This window comes from Chrysemys picta, chromosome 1 (genome assembly GCF_011386835.1).
Source record: "Chrysemys picta bellii isolate R12L10 chromosome 1, ASM1138683v2, whole genome shotgun sequence".
Taxonomy (NCBI): domain Eukaryota; kingdom Metazoa; phylum Chordata; order Testudines; family Emydidae; genus Chrysemys; species Chrysemys picta.
The window spans coordinates 338,927,916-338,949,090 of NC_088791.1; the positions used below are offsets into that span (position 1 = coordinate 338,927,916).

General features: G+C 45.9%; 1 protein-coding gene across 2 annotated transcripts in view; it reads left to right on the top strand.

Moving 5' to 3' along the window:
• Positions 1–387: 387 nt before the first annotated feature.
• Positions 388–21,175, top strand: part of GDPD4 (glycerophosphodiester phosphodiesterase domain containing 4) — an 84,481-nt gene continuing 63,693 nt past the window's right edge. The window contains exon 1 of one of the 2 annotated variants that reach the window (XM_065581737.1): positions 388–512. The gene's annotated coding sequence lies outside the window, so the exon portion shown is untranslated. The remainder of the gene's footprint in view (positions 513–21,175) is intronic. The other variant, XM_065581736.1, reaches the window with a different exon arrangement.

The following is a 21,175-nucleotide window of genomic DNA, read 5'->3' on the forward strand; positions in this document are numbered from 1 at the left end:
AGATTACAAAGAGGGATCCAATTTGTCAGGAAATATTATTTTGCTGTTGTTGTTCTGAGTTTTTAAGATCAGCAGTGACGTCTCTTTCCCAAATCTTCTTTGGAATATTTTCTTTAGACCAAGGGCTTTCGATGGTTCCTTCTGTTAGCGCAGAATTTTAATACCAATCTTTTCGTGTGTTGTGTGGGCGTGTGTGGGGAGAGAAAAGACTCAAACTCAAATTTGGCTTCTCTTTCCCCTCCCTCTTCCCCCAGAGCCATATGGTTAGCAGCTGCCCACGTTGGATGATTTAGTATGATTATATTTTAATTTTCAGCCTTTGGATTGAATTGATTTAAGTCACCGATGGCAGAAGGCTCCTCCCACTGTGGGCAGGGCTCTCCATCAGCCTTTCTTTAATACTTTCGGAAATACTGTGGTGTCACTGTTCAGTTACAGGAGTGTGGCATGCAAAGGTCACAGCAATTCAAGGGAATCCGCAGAAGAAGATAACACATGGGTTTGAAGAAGAGGTAAGTTGGCTTGTTCCTTGTGGCTGTAAAGTTGCCGTCTTGCTTGATTAAATACATAGATCAATGCTCTTTCCTGTCTGCTTTATACTTGGAAGGGGGGAAATTTCCTTCTGATTTTTCCTTTACACTTTGAGTGCATTGGATGTGATCCGACAGCAAATGAGTGACCTGCTCCCTGCATGAATTGCAGAGAGAAACAATGCCTAGCAGAGCCAGAGAATGGAGGGAACCAGTGACAAAGCTTTCGCTAGAGGGTGAATGGATTATTTGAAAGCAGGGGGTTCTGTAAGGTCCTAAAGCAGCCCCAAACTGCCTTGTTGAAGTGAAAAGGACCTGTGCTTCGTAACAACCCCAGTCAGCTCCCTGGGTATGAGGCAGCCAAATTCTTCCTAACCTGTTGAGGATACAAAGGGGCATGGGAAAAAACTTAAGTGATGGGTGGATTGTATGATTCGGTTTGAGAGGGGGGTGATTGAGGGAAGGGAGTTGGTGGTGGAGCATTTATAATGCATTGGATAAAAGGCTGTTTCCATAGTAAAAAAGAAGCAGGGGGTGGGGGTAAGGGAAGAAGTCTTTCTATCAGCTTGCCCAGTGTGTGAGCAGAGAGGTTGATGGAGGAATAAATAATCCATGAAATATTAACATCCAGGAATAGGTGTAAAGCCTCCGTACTTATTTCTAAAAGCTGAAACTGACGTGACATGGAATAGCGCAGTGTAACTTTCCCTACTGTGAATTTGTCTGCTCTGTGAGGTTTTGATGCAAAACTATTTCTTTTAAATGGATGTCTCAGCATTGGGCCAAATTCTGCTCTGTTACGCAGGTGTAACTTTGTAGTAAGAAAGTCTTCAGTGGAGCTCCATCAGGTTTCCACCTGCTATAGCTGAGAACAGGATTCAGCCCCAGCTTTTGTTTGCTTCTTATTGTCTAACTAGGCAAACTTTCTTTGAAGGCATACATAAAATAAATACACCTCTACCCCGATATACCGCAACCGGATATAACACGAATTCTGATATAACGCGGTAAAGCAGTGCTCCGGGGAGGGGGGCTGTGCACTCTGGTGGCTCAAAGCAAGTTCGATATAACGCGGTTTCGCCCATAATGCGGTAAGATTTTTTGGCTCCCGAGGACAGCGTTATATCGCGGTAGAGGTGTATACGGAAACAAGTGAATTTCACTCCTGGCTAAGTATAGGGCCAGATCCTCGCTTCTAGAGATCGCTGATGCTCCACTGAAATCAAAGAAGCTATGCAGACTTCCACCAGCTGAGGATCCTGTATCTATCTGTATTTTTTGGCCATTCCCATTCTGTAGACTGAAAATTCACACTGTCATTTCTCCTGAATACAGTCCTATACACAAGGTGTAGGACATGCCAGGTGGGAAGGGAAGGGTAGAAGTGGAAGGAGGAAGAATGTATTTCCTATGTGGCTCAAAAATTTCTCAGACTGATTTTTCTTCAATAAAAAATGCAGCTACATCCAAATTGAAATAGTTCATGAAAACAGTTTGATTTTGACTGAATCTTTAACAAAAATGAAACAAACTCTTACTTTTTCAAATTTTTTCATCAAAAATTGAAATTGTATGTGAGAAAATTAAAATGGTTTCATTTGAGATTTTTTTGTGCCAACGTGATTGGATTTTTTTGGATCAACTCTGCAATTTCTTTATGCCAGATGTAAGGGCTTATTTACCTGGGAAGCCTGGTTTCTAAATACATAGACAATAGAAGAAGCTCTCAGCCTCCAGCTACTTAAACTTCCCACATCTCTCTAGCAAAGGTATAAAGTTCAAAGGTCAGATGGGCTTTCATTGTCCTGTGTGGTGCAAGATTGTGCAAGGAATATCACACTTTACACGTGTCCCTGGGAGCTCCGTGCTGCTTGTGTGATTGAGATTTCACACAGGCATCAGCCTGTCTGGATCTCTTTGAGCTGTCAACTCTCCTGCTCCTTTCAAACTGCATCTTAAAATGGATTTTTTCTGTTTTACCTCAGCCTCTGAACATCTATCGCTGGGTTACTGCTGCTTTGACTGAGGGTTGGATCTCTCTTCTGTGCAAAGTCACAGTTGACAGGCTTTCTATATGTACATGCCATAGCCCTGTGCCCCCTCCCACACCCCAAACTCCTCATCCCCGGCCCCACCCCAGAGCCCTCACCCCCAGCCAGAGTCCTCACCCCCCCCACATCCCAATCACCTGCCCCAGCCCTGAGCCCCCTCCCACACCCCAAACCCCTCAGCCCCAGCCTGAGCCCTCACCCCCACATCCCAACCCTCTTCCATAGCCCTGTGCCCCCTCCCACACCCCAAACTCCCCGGCCCCACCCTACATTAAACGCTTACTGTTCCCAGTCCATTTTCACATTATTTTAAATATATATATCGGCTTACAAGGTGGGGGCAGGGACAGGACTTAGACCTGTTCTGACCACCACCAAAAATTATACAAACCTGCACCCATGAGTAGCACTTGGTACTGTAATGCCGTTCGAGCTGGGGAAAGACTGAAATGTGCCCTCATTGTAGCAGGCTCTGTCCCAGGGGCTCAGGAGCAGGTTTCTAGGGGTCATGACTCTCCCCCTAAGCTTGATGGCTAGATGGTCGGGGGGTCCCAAAACTTTTTTCGGTTGTGGCATAAGATCACAGTATGGAAAAGCCTGAGAGCTTGTGACCTGTGCAGACCTATGTGAGGACACGGCCGATGCCTCAAACAGCATTTTGTGACACCTTGTTTGCTGAGCCTTCTCCTCGGCAGCTCTTGCCAGCTAGAGTGGGATGCGGGTACCACCAGCCCTCACTGATTCTCCCTCCCCACTTTCCTATTGCAAAATGTTTGTGCTGACTCAGTTCAGAGCCCCTTTGACCATGAAACCGAGACATGCTAAATAATGAGGTCCGCAGCTATAGATCGGCTCACCTGTAGTCCCAGTAAGGGATGTATAGCAAACTAAACTCCTCTTAGGAAGTGATCAAGCTGATTCTTTGGGCAGCGCATCTGGCTGCCTCTCAATGAGATCGTCTTGACATAGATGAATGAACTCAACCCTGTGATTCCATTGGGTAGAAGAATGGTCTTCTGGATGGGCCCTGGCTGGGGAAATAGGAATTCAGTTCCCAGCTCTGGCTGTGTGTGATCTCGGGCAAGTCACTCAGACTCTGTACCCGAGTTCCTCATCTCAGTAATGGGGTAACACTTGCTTTTCCCCAGCCTTTGTCTTGCCTAAGCCCCTGGGTGTCTTCAATCTCTCACTGGGTATGTCTACACTACCCGCCGGATCGGCGGGTAGCAATCGATCTATCGGGGATCGATTTATCTCGTCTAGTGTAGACGTGATAAATCAATCCCTGATCACTGTCCCGTCAAGTGCTGAACTCCAGCTCGGCGAGAGGCGGAAACAAAGTCGATGGGGGAGCGGTGGCCATCGATCCCGCGCTGCGAGGACGCGAAGTAAGTGATTCTAGAACATAAGAACGGCCGTACTGGGTCAGACCAAAGGTCCATCTAGGCCAGTATCCTGTCTACTGACAGTGGCCAATGCCAAGTGCCCCAGAGGGAGTGAACTTAACAGGCAATGATCAAGTGATCTCTCTCCTGCCATCCATCTCCACCCTCTGACAGACAGAGGCTAGGGATACCATTCCTTACCCATCCTGGCTAATAGCCATTAATGGACTTAACCTACATGAATTTATCCAGTTCTCTTTTAAGTCTCTAAGTTGATCTAAGATACGTCGACTTCAGCTACGCTATTCTTGTAGCTGAAGTTGCATATCTTAGATCGATCCCCCCACCCCCCAGTGTAGACCAGGCCACTGTGTGTTTGTTCAGCACCTAACACAGTGGAGCTCTGAGTACAGTTGTTCCTATCATCCAATAATAATAGGTGGAATAGTTATGGGCTTTTCAGCTTCCCTCAGAAGAATGTGTGATGGAGCATTATTCACTTATGTAATCAAGCAGCAACTTTAATCAGTAAATTTCCCTTGCAAACTCTCCAGCATTTCAGAAATAAAAGCCACTTTTATAAAAGGGGTAAAAAGTTGGCAGGAGCAATTTTTGGTTAAACCCCACTTATTTCTTACAATGCTCTCCATCCTGATTAACCTTTGCTCAATATTTCTTTTAATCGCGTCATGTCTTAAAATGGAAATTAAGCACTTTGACAAATGGCTGGAAGGGTTAAATAGGGTCACTGTGATGTTCACGTGAATACCTCTGGCTGTTCTGCTGAGAAGTTTCTTTCAAACTTTTTGAATGGGCAAGCCACATGCTGTACAGAGGACTCACATTGGTAGGACCAGCTCCTTCACACCTGGCTCCAGTACCAACCCCTCCACAAACGCTCACCCTTGCAGCGCAACCAATGTCCAGCCTACGAATCCACCCCCCCTTTCATCTGACCCTATGTTGACCTAAATCTCAAAATCCTTTGCGGCTCTGTGGGATATGATGGGTTGTGGGACAACTTTTTGGCCATCCTGTGGTTTGTGGATTGAAAAAAGTGGGACCCACAGGCCTAACTCACCCAATAGGTCTCTTCCATCTGAATTTTATAATTCCTATGATCCCTTCATTCAACGTTCCACAGTGAATTCCAGGAGGCCCCCTTACCCTCTGCGCCACTGCAGGATGCTGTGGGCCTGCTGTTCCTTTCTTCAGTGGTGGAAGCACACTGCTGGCACAAAGTCTGTGCTAAATCAAGACCCTTGCTGTTTTCTGGGGCAGCCCCAAGCTGGAGGCTGGGGCCGGAGACAGCTAAAAGTAGGCTGTATTAACTTTCATGGGGAATGTCCGCCATGCTGGTGGCAGGACAGTGCTCAGCCCTGCTCCACCCATGCTCTGCCCCTTCGCTTATGTAGCCACCTCCTGGGGGGGTCTGGGGCTAGGGGCAGCTAGTGTCGCAGAGGTGGCTGAAGGGCGGGATCTGTGTGTCGAAGGACCTCTGTGCATGGATCATTGGTGCAGGATCACACCCTATATTATCTCCATGCATGTGGGGGAAGAGATGTTCCTGATGACCTGGAATGAAGCGAACATTATGCCTACAGTTAGAAGGGATCCAGGGAGCCTCGGACCTGAAGGTGCCACAAGTATCAGGATTAAGAGAGAGTTGGTTTCTTTTCAGCAACAATGAGCTTAGCTACCGACTGCACGGGGTGGTGGTGAAATCCACTGACTCCAAACTCAAGAGTTGCACAACATTTTAGAAAGACTTGGCTGGACTAGGAACGTGGGTTTGTCAGCCAGAGGCTTACTCAGTGTAATAGATGGTAACAAATCTACATGCTCACATTCTACACATTAAACATGGATCAAAACAAGGAAGAAATGGGTTTGGAAGATAGAAATTGCCATTCTGGAGTTGGTCTGCATTGAAATAATACAAATCATCATTGTTTTTGTTATTGTAACACCTAGTCATGGAGCAGGACCCCCATTGCACTTGGTGCTGTACGTGACTGAACAAAAAGACAGTCCTAGTCCCACAGAGCTACCACTGAGTTGTTTCGGGGCCAGACTGTGTGTGGGCCTTCCCTTAGTTCAGAATCAAAGTGGCTAAATTCAATTTAGCACTAAAGTCAATCAACTTGAGCCATTTAAAGTCTGACAGAAGAGCATCCACACACAGACTGGCATTGAAATATGCCTGTCATGAAGTGGGGGGAAGTCAGGGCCCTGCACCCCTCTTCCTGCGATTCACCGTGACTCTCAGCCAGCCACTAAAACAGAAGGTTTATTAGATGACAGGAACACAGTCCCAAGCAGAGCGTGTAGGTACAAGGACCCCTCAGTTAAATCCATCTGGGGAGCGGGGGGTTAGGGAGCTTAGACCCCAGCTTTGGGGTTCCCTGCATTTTACCACCCAGCCCAAGACTGAAAGCAACCCCCACTCCAGCCGTCTCTCTCTCCCTTCCCCCAGCTCCTCCACTCCCTTTGTCCAGTTTCCCGGGCAAAGGTGTCACCTGGCACCACCTCCTTCCTGGCTCAGGTTACAAACTCAGGTAACTCTCAAGTAAAATCATCCCCTGCTATCCCATCCCCAATGCAGACAGTCCCAGTAAAACTAGATGACATTGCCAGGTCAATCCGCCCTGCTCCCTTCTGCATCACAATGCCATCTGGTTTAAGAAACAGATTCAGATAGATTAGTACAAGTTTATGTATAGACTAGTCCAGTTAATCTCAGTTTGCGGTTTTGCTTATTTGCTAGGTAATCCGCGGTGATCTCTTTGCTATCACTTATAATCATTTTAAATCTACCTTTTGTAGTTAATAAACTTGCTTTTGTTTGGTCTTAAACTAGTGTGTGGAAATTATAACTTGGGGCAGAAAGCTGTTGCATATCTCTGCACGTTGAGGGACGGGTGAACTTTCTGAGCTTATACTGTACAGTTCCCTGTGCAGCGCAAGGTGGTATAATTTTGAGTTTACACTCCAGAGGGGGGTGCTGCCTTAGGAACTGGGAGGTGCCTTAGCCGAGCCTTCCCATGCAGAGCTGATTTCAGCATGTGTGTGTGCGTGTAGCTGTGGCTGGGTGTGTCACTACCTGTATGTGTGCTGGTGTGGGCCTGAGGGCCTGTCACAGCAGTACAGTGTAAAGGGAGCCCAGGATGGTGGGCCAGGAGGGCTCAGTGGTACCCCAGTTCCAGGTGGCACCCCGGGGGGATCCCATCACAGACATATAATTAATACAGTCTTTACAAAGGAGGGTAAGTATCAGCCCCATTTTACCAATGGGAAAAATGAGGCACAGAGGGGCAGTGACTTGTCTAATGTCACCCAGCAGGTAGGTGACAGAGCAGAGACTAGAACCTAGGTCTTCTGTCTTCCAAACTAGTGTCCTAACCACTGCCTCTCTGCCTCTTTTATCTAGAACTATTGTAAGGCAATTGTGTGCGCTCTATGTAAAAGAACCTTGGCATTTGATTTGGTCTAGTAGACGTTAAATATGAATTAATTAGGTTTCAGATTCTGAAAAATATAAACCCAGGTTTCGTGATGTGAAACTGGGCCAGCCTGGTGTACATTTTGAGACTGTAGAGAACTTTGGGTAGGTAGAGAGTCTTTGATTCATGACACACACATGGAAAATGTGCCTTCCTCCCCCGGTACTTTGCTTTGCAGTGTTATGCACAACCATTAATGGTGCCAATTAGGAGGATGCAGATTAAGGGTAGAGCGGCGACTGCTCAGCGGCGCGCACTCTCCTCTCCGAGGTGCGAATGGCGCTCTGCACGGATGCAGAACTGGGGGATGTGAGCTGAGAACCTTTGGGTAATGGACAAAATCCTTCCTTGAAATGTGTGCTCATTGGAGCTGTCACTCCTGTGCGCTGCCATGAATGGGGGACCAACCCTTCATGCTGCTGTCCAGTCCTGGCTGGCTGACGTTAGCAGCTGGGGACAAGGCACAGTTTAGCAATTCACAGGAGTGGGAAGAGAGCAGAGCTGGTATGTGCTGAATTGCACAAAGCAGGATTTATTATGAAGGCATTTTCCTTAGGAGGATTCCCACAGCACCCTGCAACATGTGAACACTGGAGGGGCCTTTCGCCTCACCCCCAGTGTCTTCTACCATGGCAACTCTGAGCAATCACTGCTCCTAGAAAACCGGGGGCAACCTGGTGAAAAACCTACTGTAGCAGTAGGTGGGATTTAGAAACCTATTTTAAACCCAATGTGCCTGGTTCTGGTCTCAGCCAGACCAGAGTACAGCAGGAGTAACTTCATTGTAATCAGGATATTGGGGTAGGAGTGAGATGAGAATCAGACCCACTCCATTCTAACTGGAGGGCCCAGTTCACACCTAGTGTAAATGGGATAAAGTTTGCAGATGATACAAAATTACTCAAGATCATAAAGTCCAAAGCTGACTGTGAAGAGTTACAAAGAGATTCACAAAATTGGGTGATTGGGCAACAAAATGGCAGATGAAAGTCAATTTTGATAAATGCAAAATAATGCACAGTGGAAAACATAATCCCAACTATACATATAAAATTATGGGGTCTAAATTAGCTGTTACCATTCAAGAATGAGGTCTTGGAATCCTCATGGACAGTTCTCTGAAAACATCCACTCAATGTGCAGTGGCAGTCAAAAAAGCTAACAATGTTAGGAACCATTAGGAAAGTGGTAGCTAATAAGACAGAAAATATAATGCCACTATGTAAATCCATGATATGCCCGTACTTGGAATACGGTGTGCAGTTCTGCTCACCCCATCTCAACAAAGATATTTTAAAACTGGAAAAAGTACAGAGAAAGGCAACAAAAATGATTAGGGGTATGGAACAGCTTCCATGTGAGGAGAGGTTAAAAAGACTGGGACCATTCCGTTTAGAAAAGAGACGAATGAGGAGGGGTACGATAGAGGTCTATAAAACCATGACTGGTGTGGAAAAAGCGAATAGGGAAGTGTTAGTTATCCCTTCACATAACACCAGAACCAGGGGGTCACCCAGTGAAATTAAGAGGCAGCAAGTTTAAAACAACCATAAGGAAGTACTTCTTCACACAACACACAGTTAACCTGTGGAACTCATTGCCAGAGGATGTTGTGAAGGCCAAAACTATAACGGGGTTCAAAAAAAGAATTGTATAAGTTCCTAGAGGATAGGTCCATTAACAGCTATTAGTCAAGATGGTCAGGCCAACCCCATGCTCTGGGTGTCCCTAAACCTCTGCCTGCCAGACGCTAGGACTGGACAACAGGGAATGGATCACTTGATAACTGCCCTGTTCTGTTCCTTCCCTTTGAAGCATCTGGCACCGGCCGCTGCCGGATAACAGGATACTCAGCTAGATGGACCATTGAGCTGACACACTATGGCCATTCTTATGTTCTGATGTAATTGCACTGTAGTCTGTGGGCCTGATTCTGATTTCAGTGACACCCATCATACTCTAATCAAGTGGACCCACTCAGATTTTACCCCAGTGTAGCTGAGAGCAGAATCAGGCCCACAGAGTTCGGTGGGGCCACACCAAGGATGGATGTGGCCCATTGCCTATACCTGGCTGCTGTACAGCGGGTAATAGGTATAGCATCCCTAAAGCCCTCCTCCCAAGAGCAGCCCTACCTGTACCTGCTACGGTTTGATTGAGAGAGTCAGAATATGGGTCAGAATGATCAGAATCTACTGGTCAGGCAACCTCACTAATTAAGAGACTCTTTGGATTTTGGTGCCTCTGATCCTTCTTCAGACATTATTACAGGGGAGGCTTTCAAAAGCATGAAGGGCAGTGAGGCACCGAACTCTCATTGAAAGTGAGTGAGGGTAAGTGGTTTAACTGCCCTTTGCGCCCTGGAAAATGTCTCCCCTCCCATATCCCAGTTGCTGCAGCACCGCATGCGGTATTTAATCAATGAGTGACTAAATAACAGCACTACATTTGGGCTGGGGAGATCTGTAGTATAAGTAGCCAGTGAGATGTTAAATTTAATTGTGAGGCTTCATCATATCATCCCAGATTCTCTCCTTATCAAGCATGTTATTAATGATCATTATTATTAAGGGTACAATTCTGTCATGGAGGTCAGAGGTTCCATGCAGGGGCGGCTCTAGGCACCAGCAAAGCAAGCACATGCTTGGGGCAGCCCATTTGCAGGGGCGGCAGGGATCCAGCCTGGGAGCTGAGAACCAACAGGGGGCCCTGGGAGCTGTAGTTCCTTGGTTAGCTCCCTGCCTATAGAGCCAGCCCTGGAGCAGGGAAAGAACTACATTTCCCAGCATTCCCTTGGCCACTACCAACCGGAAAGAGGGAGAGGGAGTTAGGTAGCTGAGACCTCATGCTGCAGCCTGCTGTGAATGGAGAGCTGCACTGTGAGTAGGGATTCCATGTTTTAACATTCAAAAAATAGGACACTCCACAGGGAAGGAGGGTAGCCCCACCCTGCCCCCATCCACTCCCTCCGACTGCCCCCCACAGAAACCCCAACCCATCCAACCCCCCTGCTCCCTGTCCCCTGATCACCCCCTCCCGGGACCCCTGCCCCTAACTGCCCCCCAGGACCCCACCCCCTATCTAAGCCTCCCTTCTCCTTGTCCCCAAGTACCCCATCCTGAGACCGCCCCAACTTCCCCCCAGGACCCCACCCCCTACCTGTCCCCTGACAAATCCCCGGGACTCCCATGCCTATCCAACTGCTGCCTGTCCCCTGACTGCCCCCCCCAACCTCTGACCCATCTAACCCCCCCTTCTCCCTGCCCCTGACTGCCCCCCCGAACCTCCGCCCCATCCAACCCCCCAGCCCCCTCACCGTGCCACTCAGACCAGCATGTCTGGCTCTGCACAGCGCCAGACACACTGCTGCATACATGCTGCCATGCTCCCCCGTGGAGCCACAGCCCCCTTCCCCCCTCGCCCCCCAGCACCTGCCTTCCAGATTTGAACACCTCAAAATTCAGCAGTGCTCAAGCTCAGTTTGGGCAGCTGTTACTTCATTTCTCCCAAATCAAATATACTGATCCACTGTAACTTGCTGTAGAAAAAGTAGGATAAAATTGAGCAAGAAATGCTTCCCAGTGGTTATTAGGACTGGAATTGCTATTTTCAACAGCCATTGCCTTTTTGTTTGTTTGTTTAAAAGGAAGACAGTGATATTGCATTGGCAAATTCCCCATAGAAAGAAAGAGTGGAACAAAAGAATAATAAAGGCACCTCAACTTTTCCTCATTTATGTAGGACAGTCTTATAATATGCATCCAGATATCCTCCAATCACACAAGCTGAAAATTGTTCCACTTTACTGCAGTTCTGTAACCATATGGGAACCAATCCTGTCTGTGTTCTGTGCACATCCAAAATTCCTGCTGAATGACCGGCCCTGGGAGCGAGTTACCAGTGACCCAGGGCTGTGGCGGAAGGAGGCTGCAGGGCGGGCGGGGCGGGGCGGGGGGGAGAGAGAGCCCAGGGCTGGGCGGCAGGAGGTGTGTGTGTGGGGCAGTGGTGGGGAGGTAGGGGGGAGCTCAGAGCTGGGGCGGCAGGGTGTGTGTGTGGGGGAGAGCCCAGGGCTGGGGCGGCAGGGGGGTGCAGGTGGGGGGGTGAGAGTCCAGGGCTGGGGCAGCAGGGGGGTGCGGGTGGTGGGGGATAGCCCAGGGTTGGGGCAGCAGGGGGGTGTGGCGAGGAGCCCAGGGCTGGGATGGGGGGGCAGCCAACATTTTTTTTGCTTGGGGCGGCAAAAAACCTAGAGTCGGCCCTGGTTCCATGACTTTCTGGGATCTCCAGGACTACTTCTGGGGCAGGGCTTCAGCAGCTGTCAGCTCTGGGGCCACCAGAGCAGTGGACTGGGGCTGGAGCAAAAGCAGTCAGCCCCTGCCACAAGAGCAGTGGTGGGGATGGAGCAGCGCCTGCACTCAGCCCCGGGGCTGTCAGACCAGCAGTTGGGGTTGGGTCAACCCCCCTGGGGCTGGAGCAGTGGCGGTCAGCCCCTGTCAGTGCTCTGATTCTTTGGGTCCCCCCCCCCACACACTGGGAGTGGCTGGCTCACTACAAAAGCAATTTTCCCTCTCTTGGTATTGACACCCCCTCATCAATTATTGGGCGTGGACCACATCCACCCTGACTGAATTGGCCTTCAACACTGGGCCTCCACTTGTAAGGTAACTCCCTTCTCTTCATGTGCCAATATATATTTATGCCGGTTTCTGTAATTTTCACTCCATGCATCTGGAGAAGTGGGTTTTTTACTCACGAAAGCTTATGCCCAAATAAATCTGTTAGTCTTTAAGGTGCCACCGGACTCCTTGTTGTTTTTTCTGGATACAGACTAACACAGCTACCCCTCTGATATAAGACTCTCCTCATTGTGCTATCTGGATGCAGTTGTATAAAATCGTGTCTCTCAAAATACTACAAGAATTTGCCTTCCTCCCCTCCTAAAGCCAGGGAGCCCTAGCAGAGTGCGAGAGGAGGGGTGAGACGAATACAGAAGGGAGCTGCTCAGCAGTGTAGGAGTAGCAGGGCATGCTGTGCTTTTGAGAGAGGCCAGCTGGCAGGGTCTTGCATGTTGTGAGAGGGGACAGTGTCTTCAACCTGTCAGCGCCTGTCCTCGGTTCTCCCAGCTGGGAAGGACATGCCCAACTCAGCCAGTGCAGGAGTTTAGACTGAAAAGACAATTGCACTTTGCTGCAGTCTGTGCCAAGTAAGTGCTGGGTGGCGCACGCGTATCAACTTCCTAATCGAGGTCAGTGACTTGGAGGTGGCTGAGGGCTCCTGGGCAATCCCCTGGGACGGTCCAGTGAAAGTGGCAGAGTCCTGGGATAGGGCAGCTGCGTTGGAGGGTTTCATTACAAGGAGAAGTTTGGAAAGTGACGTGACAAGGTGTGTGTTGCAAGGAGGTGCCTTTAACAAACAAACACAAAACATTGCTAGTTCATAGGACTGAACTGATCCTGAGTCTTAACCTGAGCCTTACACCAGGAAAGCCCAGATCTGTCTTTTATGGTGCAGTGCTCGTGTTCCCTTCTATGTGATCTGTGAGAACAACATCCGTTCAGCTGCACCAAAACAGCGCCTGTGTAATTGCTCTTTCTAGTTCACTTCCTCTCTTGCCTCCCCTAGCTTTTTTGCTGAACATTACCTGCTTCAGAAGTGGGCTGTAGTCCACGAAAGCTTATGCTCTAATAAATTTGTTAGTCTCTAAGGTGCCACAAGTACTCCTGTTCTTATTTCCTGCTTCAGTTTCCATGTTGCATTTTTGCATCAGACCATTTTGCAAAAACATTATTATATGAATTACTGCAGCATTTAGGAGTCCCAGTCATGGATCAGGGCTCCATTGTGCAAGGCACTGTACAGACACAGACCAAAGAAAGACAATTCTTGCCCTAAAGAAGTTATAATCTGTTATGTACATATACATCTCTATCTAAACAGACATAAGTTTAAAAATTCTTCAGAACCTTCTATACTAAAATGGGTCCTGTAGGTTTATCTTGCTGCATGATGTTCTGTGGAGATGACTTGGGAAGTCAAAATCCTATGTGCTCAATTATTTTTTTGATGTAAGAGTTTGGGGTTGCCCTCCTGTCCTCAGCCAAAATTTCCCTCACTGTTGTGCACCATAAGAACATAAGAACGGCCATACCGGGTCAGCCCAAAGGTCCTGACAGGGAACAAAGGGTAGGAATTAATGGTAAATTCTCAGACTGGAGAGGGGTAACTAGTGGTGTTCCCCAAGGGTCAGTCCTCGGACCGATCCTATTCAACTTATTCATAAATGATCTGGAGAAAGGGGTAAACAGTGAGGTGGCAAAGTTTGCAGATGATATTAAACTGCTCAAGATAGTTAAGACCAAAGCAGACTGTGAAGAACTTCAAAAAGATCTCACAAAACTAAGTGATTGGGCAACAAAATGGCAAATGAAATTTAATGTGGATAAATGTAAAGTAATGCACATTGGAAAAAATAACCCCAACTATACATACAATATGATGGGGGCTAATTTAGCTACAACAAGTCAGGAAAAAGATCTTGGAGTCATCGTGGATAGTTCTCTAAAAATGTCCACGCAGTGTGCAGAGGCGGTCAAAAAAGCAAACAGGATGTTAGGGATCATTGAAAAGGGGATAGAGAATAAGACTGAGAATATATTATTGCCCTTATATAAATCGATTGTACGCCCTCATCTCAAATACTGCATACCGATGTGGTCTCCTCATCTCAAAAAAGATATACTGGCACTAGAAAAGGTTCAGAAAAGGGCAACTAAAATGATTAAGGGTTTGGAACGGGTCCCATATGAGGAGAGATTAAAGATGCTAGGACTCTTCATTTGGAAAAGAGGAGACTAAGGGGGGGATATGATAGAGGTATATAAAATCATGAGTGATGTGGAGAAAGCAGATAAGGAAAAGTTATTTACTTATTCCCATAATACAAGAACTAGGGGTCATCAAATGAAAGTAATAGGCAGCAGGTTGAAAACAAATAAAAAGAAGTTCTTCTTCACGCAGCGCACAGTCAACTTGTGGAACTCCTTACCTGAGGAGGTTGTGAAGGCTAGGACTATAACAGAGTTTAAAAGAGAACTGGATAAATTCATGGTGGTTAAGTCCATTAATGGCTATTAGCCAGGACGGGTAAGGAATGGTGTCCCTAGCCTCTGTCTGTCAGAGGATGGAGATGGATGGCAGGAGAGAGATCACTTGATCATTGCCTGTTAGATTCACTCCCTCTGGGGCACCTGGCGTTGGCCACTGTCGGTAGACAGGATACTGGGCTGGATGGACCTTTGGTCTGACCCGGTACGGCCTTTCTTATGTTTGTTTATGTTCCATCTAGCCCAGCATCCTATCTTCCAACAGTGGCTAATGACAGGTGCCCCAGAGGGAATGAACAGAACAGGTAATCATCAAGTGATCCGTCCCCTGTTGCCCATTCCCAGCTTCTAGCAAACAGAGGCTAGGCACACCATCCCTGCCCATCCTGGCTAATAGCCATTGATGGACCTATCCTCCATGAATTTATCTAGTTCTTTTTTGACATTCCAAAGGGCACTGAGTCTGATTACGTATTTCCTTCATCTTTGTTGTTGCCAGTAACACTAGTGAATGGAAAGTGCCAATCACCTGTTAAGGTGCCTCTTGGAATCTTTAGGTTAGGAACATAATTTTTCACACATAGTATGAGTAGCCTGTGGAACTCATTGAAGCAAGACATCACTGAGGCCAAGAGCTTAGTAGGATTCAAAAGGGCACTAGGTATTGATCTGGATAATAAGAATATCCAGCGTTAGAAGAGTAGATTTTTATTAACAAATAAACCATGCTTTGGAAGGGCGATAAACCTTCATGTTTCAGGGATTAAGCCAACCTCTAACTATTAGGAGTTAGGAGGAAATTTCCCCTGAGGTTATAGGTTATCCCATAACTACCTCCTGTGGAGTTTCTTGCACTTTCCTCTGTAGGCTCTAGTGGTGGCCACAGTTGGTGGTAGGACACTGGACCAGGTGGACCTCGGGTCTAATCTGGTCTGGCAACTCCTATGTTCAAACAGAAATGATTGCATAGGAAAGTATCATCTTACATATGTGCAAGAACCATTCAGCTTCTCTATCTGGGTCTCATGGCCTTGCTCCTAAATTATGAGCCTTAATTTGTGTGCTGTAACTTTAGTCATATAAACCCATCAGACAGTAGGCATTTACCTCAGTAAGAGAAAGGGAGACAGCCTTATGTTTGCTGAGCCTAAAATTGACCAAATCATTCCTATGGCTGTATAAAGTGCCATTCCCCAATTTAAAGTGCACAGTATGAAATGGGCAGTTTATTAATAACTGGGTAAGAAAGTCTCTCAGGATTTTGTTCCTAATGTATCTAGGCACCATATTACATCTGGATCTGCTTCTGCATTCTGGGAGGATGAGGGTACAGGAAGCCATCATTTGGCTGCAAGCATTGGGTTGTGCAAGAGACAGTCTCTGTTAGAACAGCTGTCTGGACTTACTGGTGTGTCTGGTGAGCAGGGGCTCTGACAGAGGAATGCAGATGTAATGACTCTCCTGAATAGTTCACCAGTGGGGATTGAGCTCTGGATCTAAAAGCAAGAATTGCTACAGTTTGTACTAAAGAGCCAAGTCTATTAGTTTGGAGGTGGTGGCAAGCAAACTTCTAAATGGGACAGCCACTAGAGGGGGACAAAAACAAACACTGCCACAATGGATAACAGAGGGATGATAGGAGGCTACATCTTTCCTACGAGTGGTGAAACACATGCTGCTGCTCATATTTCCCATGCCCCAAGGAGCAGCATGGCCAGCCCCTCCCAAAGAAGGTGATTGTCCTCCCCCTTGACTCAAACTGGAGCTGGTCAACTGGGATCTGACAAATGCAAAATTTGGCAACTTTTAGCTTTGTGAATCATTTGCAAGCCAGTCCCCTCATTTGCAAAGGCTATGCTGAGCGAACAAATGGTAGCCTATGGACTCTTCACAAACCGTCCTATGTTGGTATTGGAGTCTCACCACTGAAGATGTATGTTTGACCATATCAGATTACACAGTGCAGATGACACATGGCTCTACTTATTTCTTCATCATTTGATGATTCCTAGTTCTGTTCATTTCCTTTGGGGCACCTGGCATTGGCCACTGTCGGAAGACTGGACACTGGGCTAGATGGACCTTTGCTCTGAACCAGTATGACCGTTATTATGTTCTTATATATGACCAAGATGGTCCAGCGTTTGGATGAGGTCAGCTCATGGATGAAGAACAGTTGGCTGAAGCTGAAACCAAGCAAGACCGAGGTAATGCTGGTGGACAGAGGAAATGCCTTCTGAAGAGTTTGCAGCCCTGGAGCAGTCTTCCTTGGTTGAAGGTGCACACCCACAGTTGGTCAGTTCAAGCTGTAGGCTAGGAGTGTTCCTGGATTCCTTGCTGATGCTAAACTCTTGCATAGCAACATCCACCATTAATGCTTTATACCATTTCCGGTTGGCTAGGAGACTCCATCACATCTTGGTCTCTCTTTATACACATGTTGGTCCCCCCTCTGGCCAATAGCAACACAATATACCTGGGCATGAAGCCATCAGCTGTTGGGGAAACTCCAACTAATACCTAACATTGTAGTGTGTCTCCTTAGCAACATGGTCTCCTGTGAGCACATCAAACCTGTCCTTCGCTCTCTATACCGGCTTCCCATAAAATATCAAGTGAAGTTCAAAAGAACTGTGTCCTTGTCTTCAAGTCGCTCAATGGCATGGGCTCCGGATATCTAAAAGATCAATTGAAGTTCCAGCATGAAGCCCACAATTGACACTTTTGCTCCACTGGCACCACGGAACTCTTTAGAGTAAAGGCAAAACTCATCTGTGCAAGAGACCGAGCGTTCTTATGGGCTGGACTGAGACTGTGGAATGAACTCCCCCAGGAACTAAGGACCAACCCAAACCTGACCACTTTCCACGCCTAGTACCAGACACTCATCTGTGACTTGCCTTCTCTAACATAAACACAGAGCAGCGTGTAAATTTATAAACCAAACCAAACCCACAACCCTACCAAACAAAACATTCCACTGCACAGGTAATTTTCCCCTGGCCAGAGGATGAGCAAAAAAATGACCACACGTGACAGATATTAGTCACTTAAGGCATGACTGGAAGGTGCTCAGAGCCTACGGTGATGAGGGTGATGTAAGAACTGAATAGAATAGAATAGAATAGAAAAGTTTCACAGCCTGCTTTCAACGGTTTGTGCACACAAAGGACTGGAATGCAATTGAATCAAACTGAAACCCTAGCACTTGTGAAAGTCTTAAAGCTAGTATTCAACCAGCTGTATTCAAAACAGTCATTTTGCCCTTAACATGCAGTGGGGGAAATGTATTCTAGCCACTTGACACTCTTTTGTAAACAGGATGATTTGTGCTTGTTTGTTGCCACACACAAGCTAAAAGCTTTTATGCACAATCTGCCTCAAACGCTTAGTGCATTGACCACTAATTATCCCCAACGAGCTTTCATTACTACCAACTACAGAGTGCTTTTGGAGGAGAAAATGGTCAATAGGTTCTAATGATTATTATTAAATTAAGCTCCTGTAACCAATCTTACACTATGAGTCACTCTCATCAACAAGATAGGGAATAAATAATCCCTAAATATGAGTTCCCATTCAGAGAATTGCCTTACAGGAATGCAGAGCGGTTCTGAGCTGAATTACAGTAAATCATGAGGGTTTGGTTTTCTTGGAGGAATTACTTGTGGTTTGGCACAGTTTTGAACAGCTAGATCAGGAATATGGTCTGACACTAAAACACCGTTTTTACTGTGTATTCTTAAGGTTCAATTATGACTTCATTTTAATGTCCAGATCTCTTATACGGCTTTGAAAAAATGTTCTATCTTTAATGCTTAATACGAGAGTTAGTCAGGAAACGATTTATTTTCCTCAGATGAAAAGTAATATTTTTCATTTTTGTTGACTTTTTTGGTTTCATCAAAAGCAGAAAACCAAAAATTTATGGGTTAAAACATGCAAACAAAACATTGGATTTTGATTGCTGAAAACATGTTAATTCAGTTTGGAGGGTTTTGGTCAAAAGCTGGAAGTTTTTGGTGAAAATGGGAATTTTTTTTGCAAACCAATGTTGTTTAATGAAAGATTTGTTTGGTCAGAAACATTTTGCCTCCTCCTCTCCCCAAATAAATAAATAAAAGCAGCCAGCTGTATCTAACTGGGGGGAAATGTGATTGGAAATGGTCCTGCATGCAACCTACCCAGAAAGGATGTTTCTGGAGACACAAGTTCTGTCAGCAGCAATACCACCCATCTGCTCACTCTTCCACTGCACATCAGAGGGTGGCAGAATCTGCCCAGCTCTGTACTGTGGAAAAGGTTCCCCCATCAAGCACTTCTTCTCCCAGTGAGGCATAATTCTGTCCTAACTCAGTTTTCAGAATGGAGAGTGGTAAATAGCATGTCCCTCAGGGATCTATACTGGGATCAGTCCTATTCAACATATTCATAACTGATCTGGAAAAAGGCGTAAACAGTGAGGTGGCAAAATTTGCAGATGATACAAAACTACTCAAGATAGTTAAGTCCCAGGCAGACTGCGAAGAGCTACAAAAGGATCTCTCAAAACTGGGTGACTGGGCAACAAAGTGGCAGATGAAATTCAATGTCGATAAATGCAAAGTAATGCACATTGGAAAACATAATCCCAGCTATACATATAAAACGACGGGGTCTAAATTAGCTGTTACCACTCAAGAAAGAGATCTTGGAGTCATTGTGGATAGTTCTCTGAAAACATCCACTCAATGTGCAGCAGCAGTCAAAAAAGCGAACAGAACGTTGGGAATCGTTAAGAAAGGCATAGATAATAAGACAGAAGATATCATATTGCCTCTATATAAATCCCTGGTACACCCACATCTAGAATAGTGCGTGCAGATGTGGTTGCCACATCTCAAAAAAAGATATATATTGGAATTGGAAAAGGTTCAGAAAAGGGCAACAAAAATGATTAGGGGCATGGAAACGGCTGCCATATGAGGAACGATTAATGAGACAGTGACTTTTCAGCTTGGAAAAGAGACGACTAATGTGGGATATGATAGAGGTCTATAAAATCATGACTGGTGTGGAGAAAGTAAATAAGGAAGTGTTATTTACTCCTTCTCATAACACAAGAACTAGGGGTCACCAAATGAAATTAATGGGCAGCAGGTTTAAAACAAACAAAAGGAAGTATTTCTTCAGCCTGTGGAATTCGTTGTCAGAGGATGTTCTGAAGGCCAAGACTATAACAGTATTCAAAAAAAGAACTAGATAAGTTCATGGAGGATAGGTCCATCAATGGCTATTAGCTAGGATGGGCAAGGAAGGTGTCCCTAGCCTCTGTTTGCCAGAAGCTGGGAAGGGGTGACAGGGGATGGTCATACGATTTACTTCAGATTATTTATCCAGTTTGCCCAGATCATTTTGAATTTTAATCCTATCCTCCAAACCACTTGCAACCCTTCCCAGCTTGGTATCATCCGCAAACTTTATAAGTGTATTCTCTATGCCATTATCTAAATCATTGATGAAGATATTGAACAGACCCAGACCCAGAACTGATCCCTGCGAGACCCCACTCGTTATGCCCTTCCAGCTTGACTGTGAACCACTGATAACTACTCTCTGGGAACGGTTTTCCAACCAGTTTTGCACCCACATTATAATAGCTCCATCTAGGATGCATTTCCCTAGTTTGTTTATGAGAAGGTCATGTGAGACAGTATCAAAAGCTTTACTAAAGTCAAGATATACCATGTCTACCACTTCGCCCCTATCCACAAGGCTTGTTACCCTATCAAAGAAAGCTATCAGGTTGGTTTGGCATGATTTGTTCTTGACAAATCTATGCTAACTGTTACTTATCACCTTATTACCATCTAGATGTTTGCAAATTGATTCTTAATTATTTGCTCCATTATCTTTCCAGGTACAGAAGTTAAGCTGACTGGTCTGTAATTCCCTGGGTTGTCCTTATTTCCCTTTTTATAGATGTGCACTCTTTTTGCCCTTTTTCAGTCTTCTGGAATCTCTCCCGTCTTCATGACGTTTCAAAGATAATCGCTAATGGCTCAGATATCTCCTCAGTCAGCTCCTTGAGTATTCTAGGATGCATTTCATCAGGCCGTGGTGACTTGAAGACATCTAATTTTTCTAAGTAATTTTTAACTTGTTCTTTCCCTATTTTAGCCTCTGATCCTACCTCATTTTCACAGACATTCACTATGTTAGATGTCCCCCACCCACCAACTTCTTGGTGAAAACCGAAACAAAGAAGTCATTAATTACCTCTGCCATTTCCACATTTTCTGTTATTAACACCCCTCCCCCCCATTGAGTAACGGGCCTACCCTGTCCTTGGTCTTCCTCTTGCTTCTAATGTATTTGTAGAATGTTTTCTTGTTACCTTTTATGCCTCTAGCTAGTTTGATCTTGTTTTGTGCCTTAGCCTTTCTAATTTTGTCCCTACATACTTGTGATATTTGTTTATATTCATCCTTTGTAATATGATCTACTTTCCACTTTTTGTAGGCCTGTTTTTTGTTTTTTAGATCATTGAAGATCTCCTGGTTAAGCTAGGGTGGTCTCTTTCCATACTTCCTATATTTCCACGCAGTGCGATAGTTTGCTCTTGTG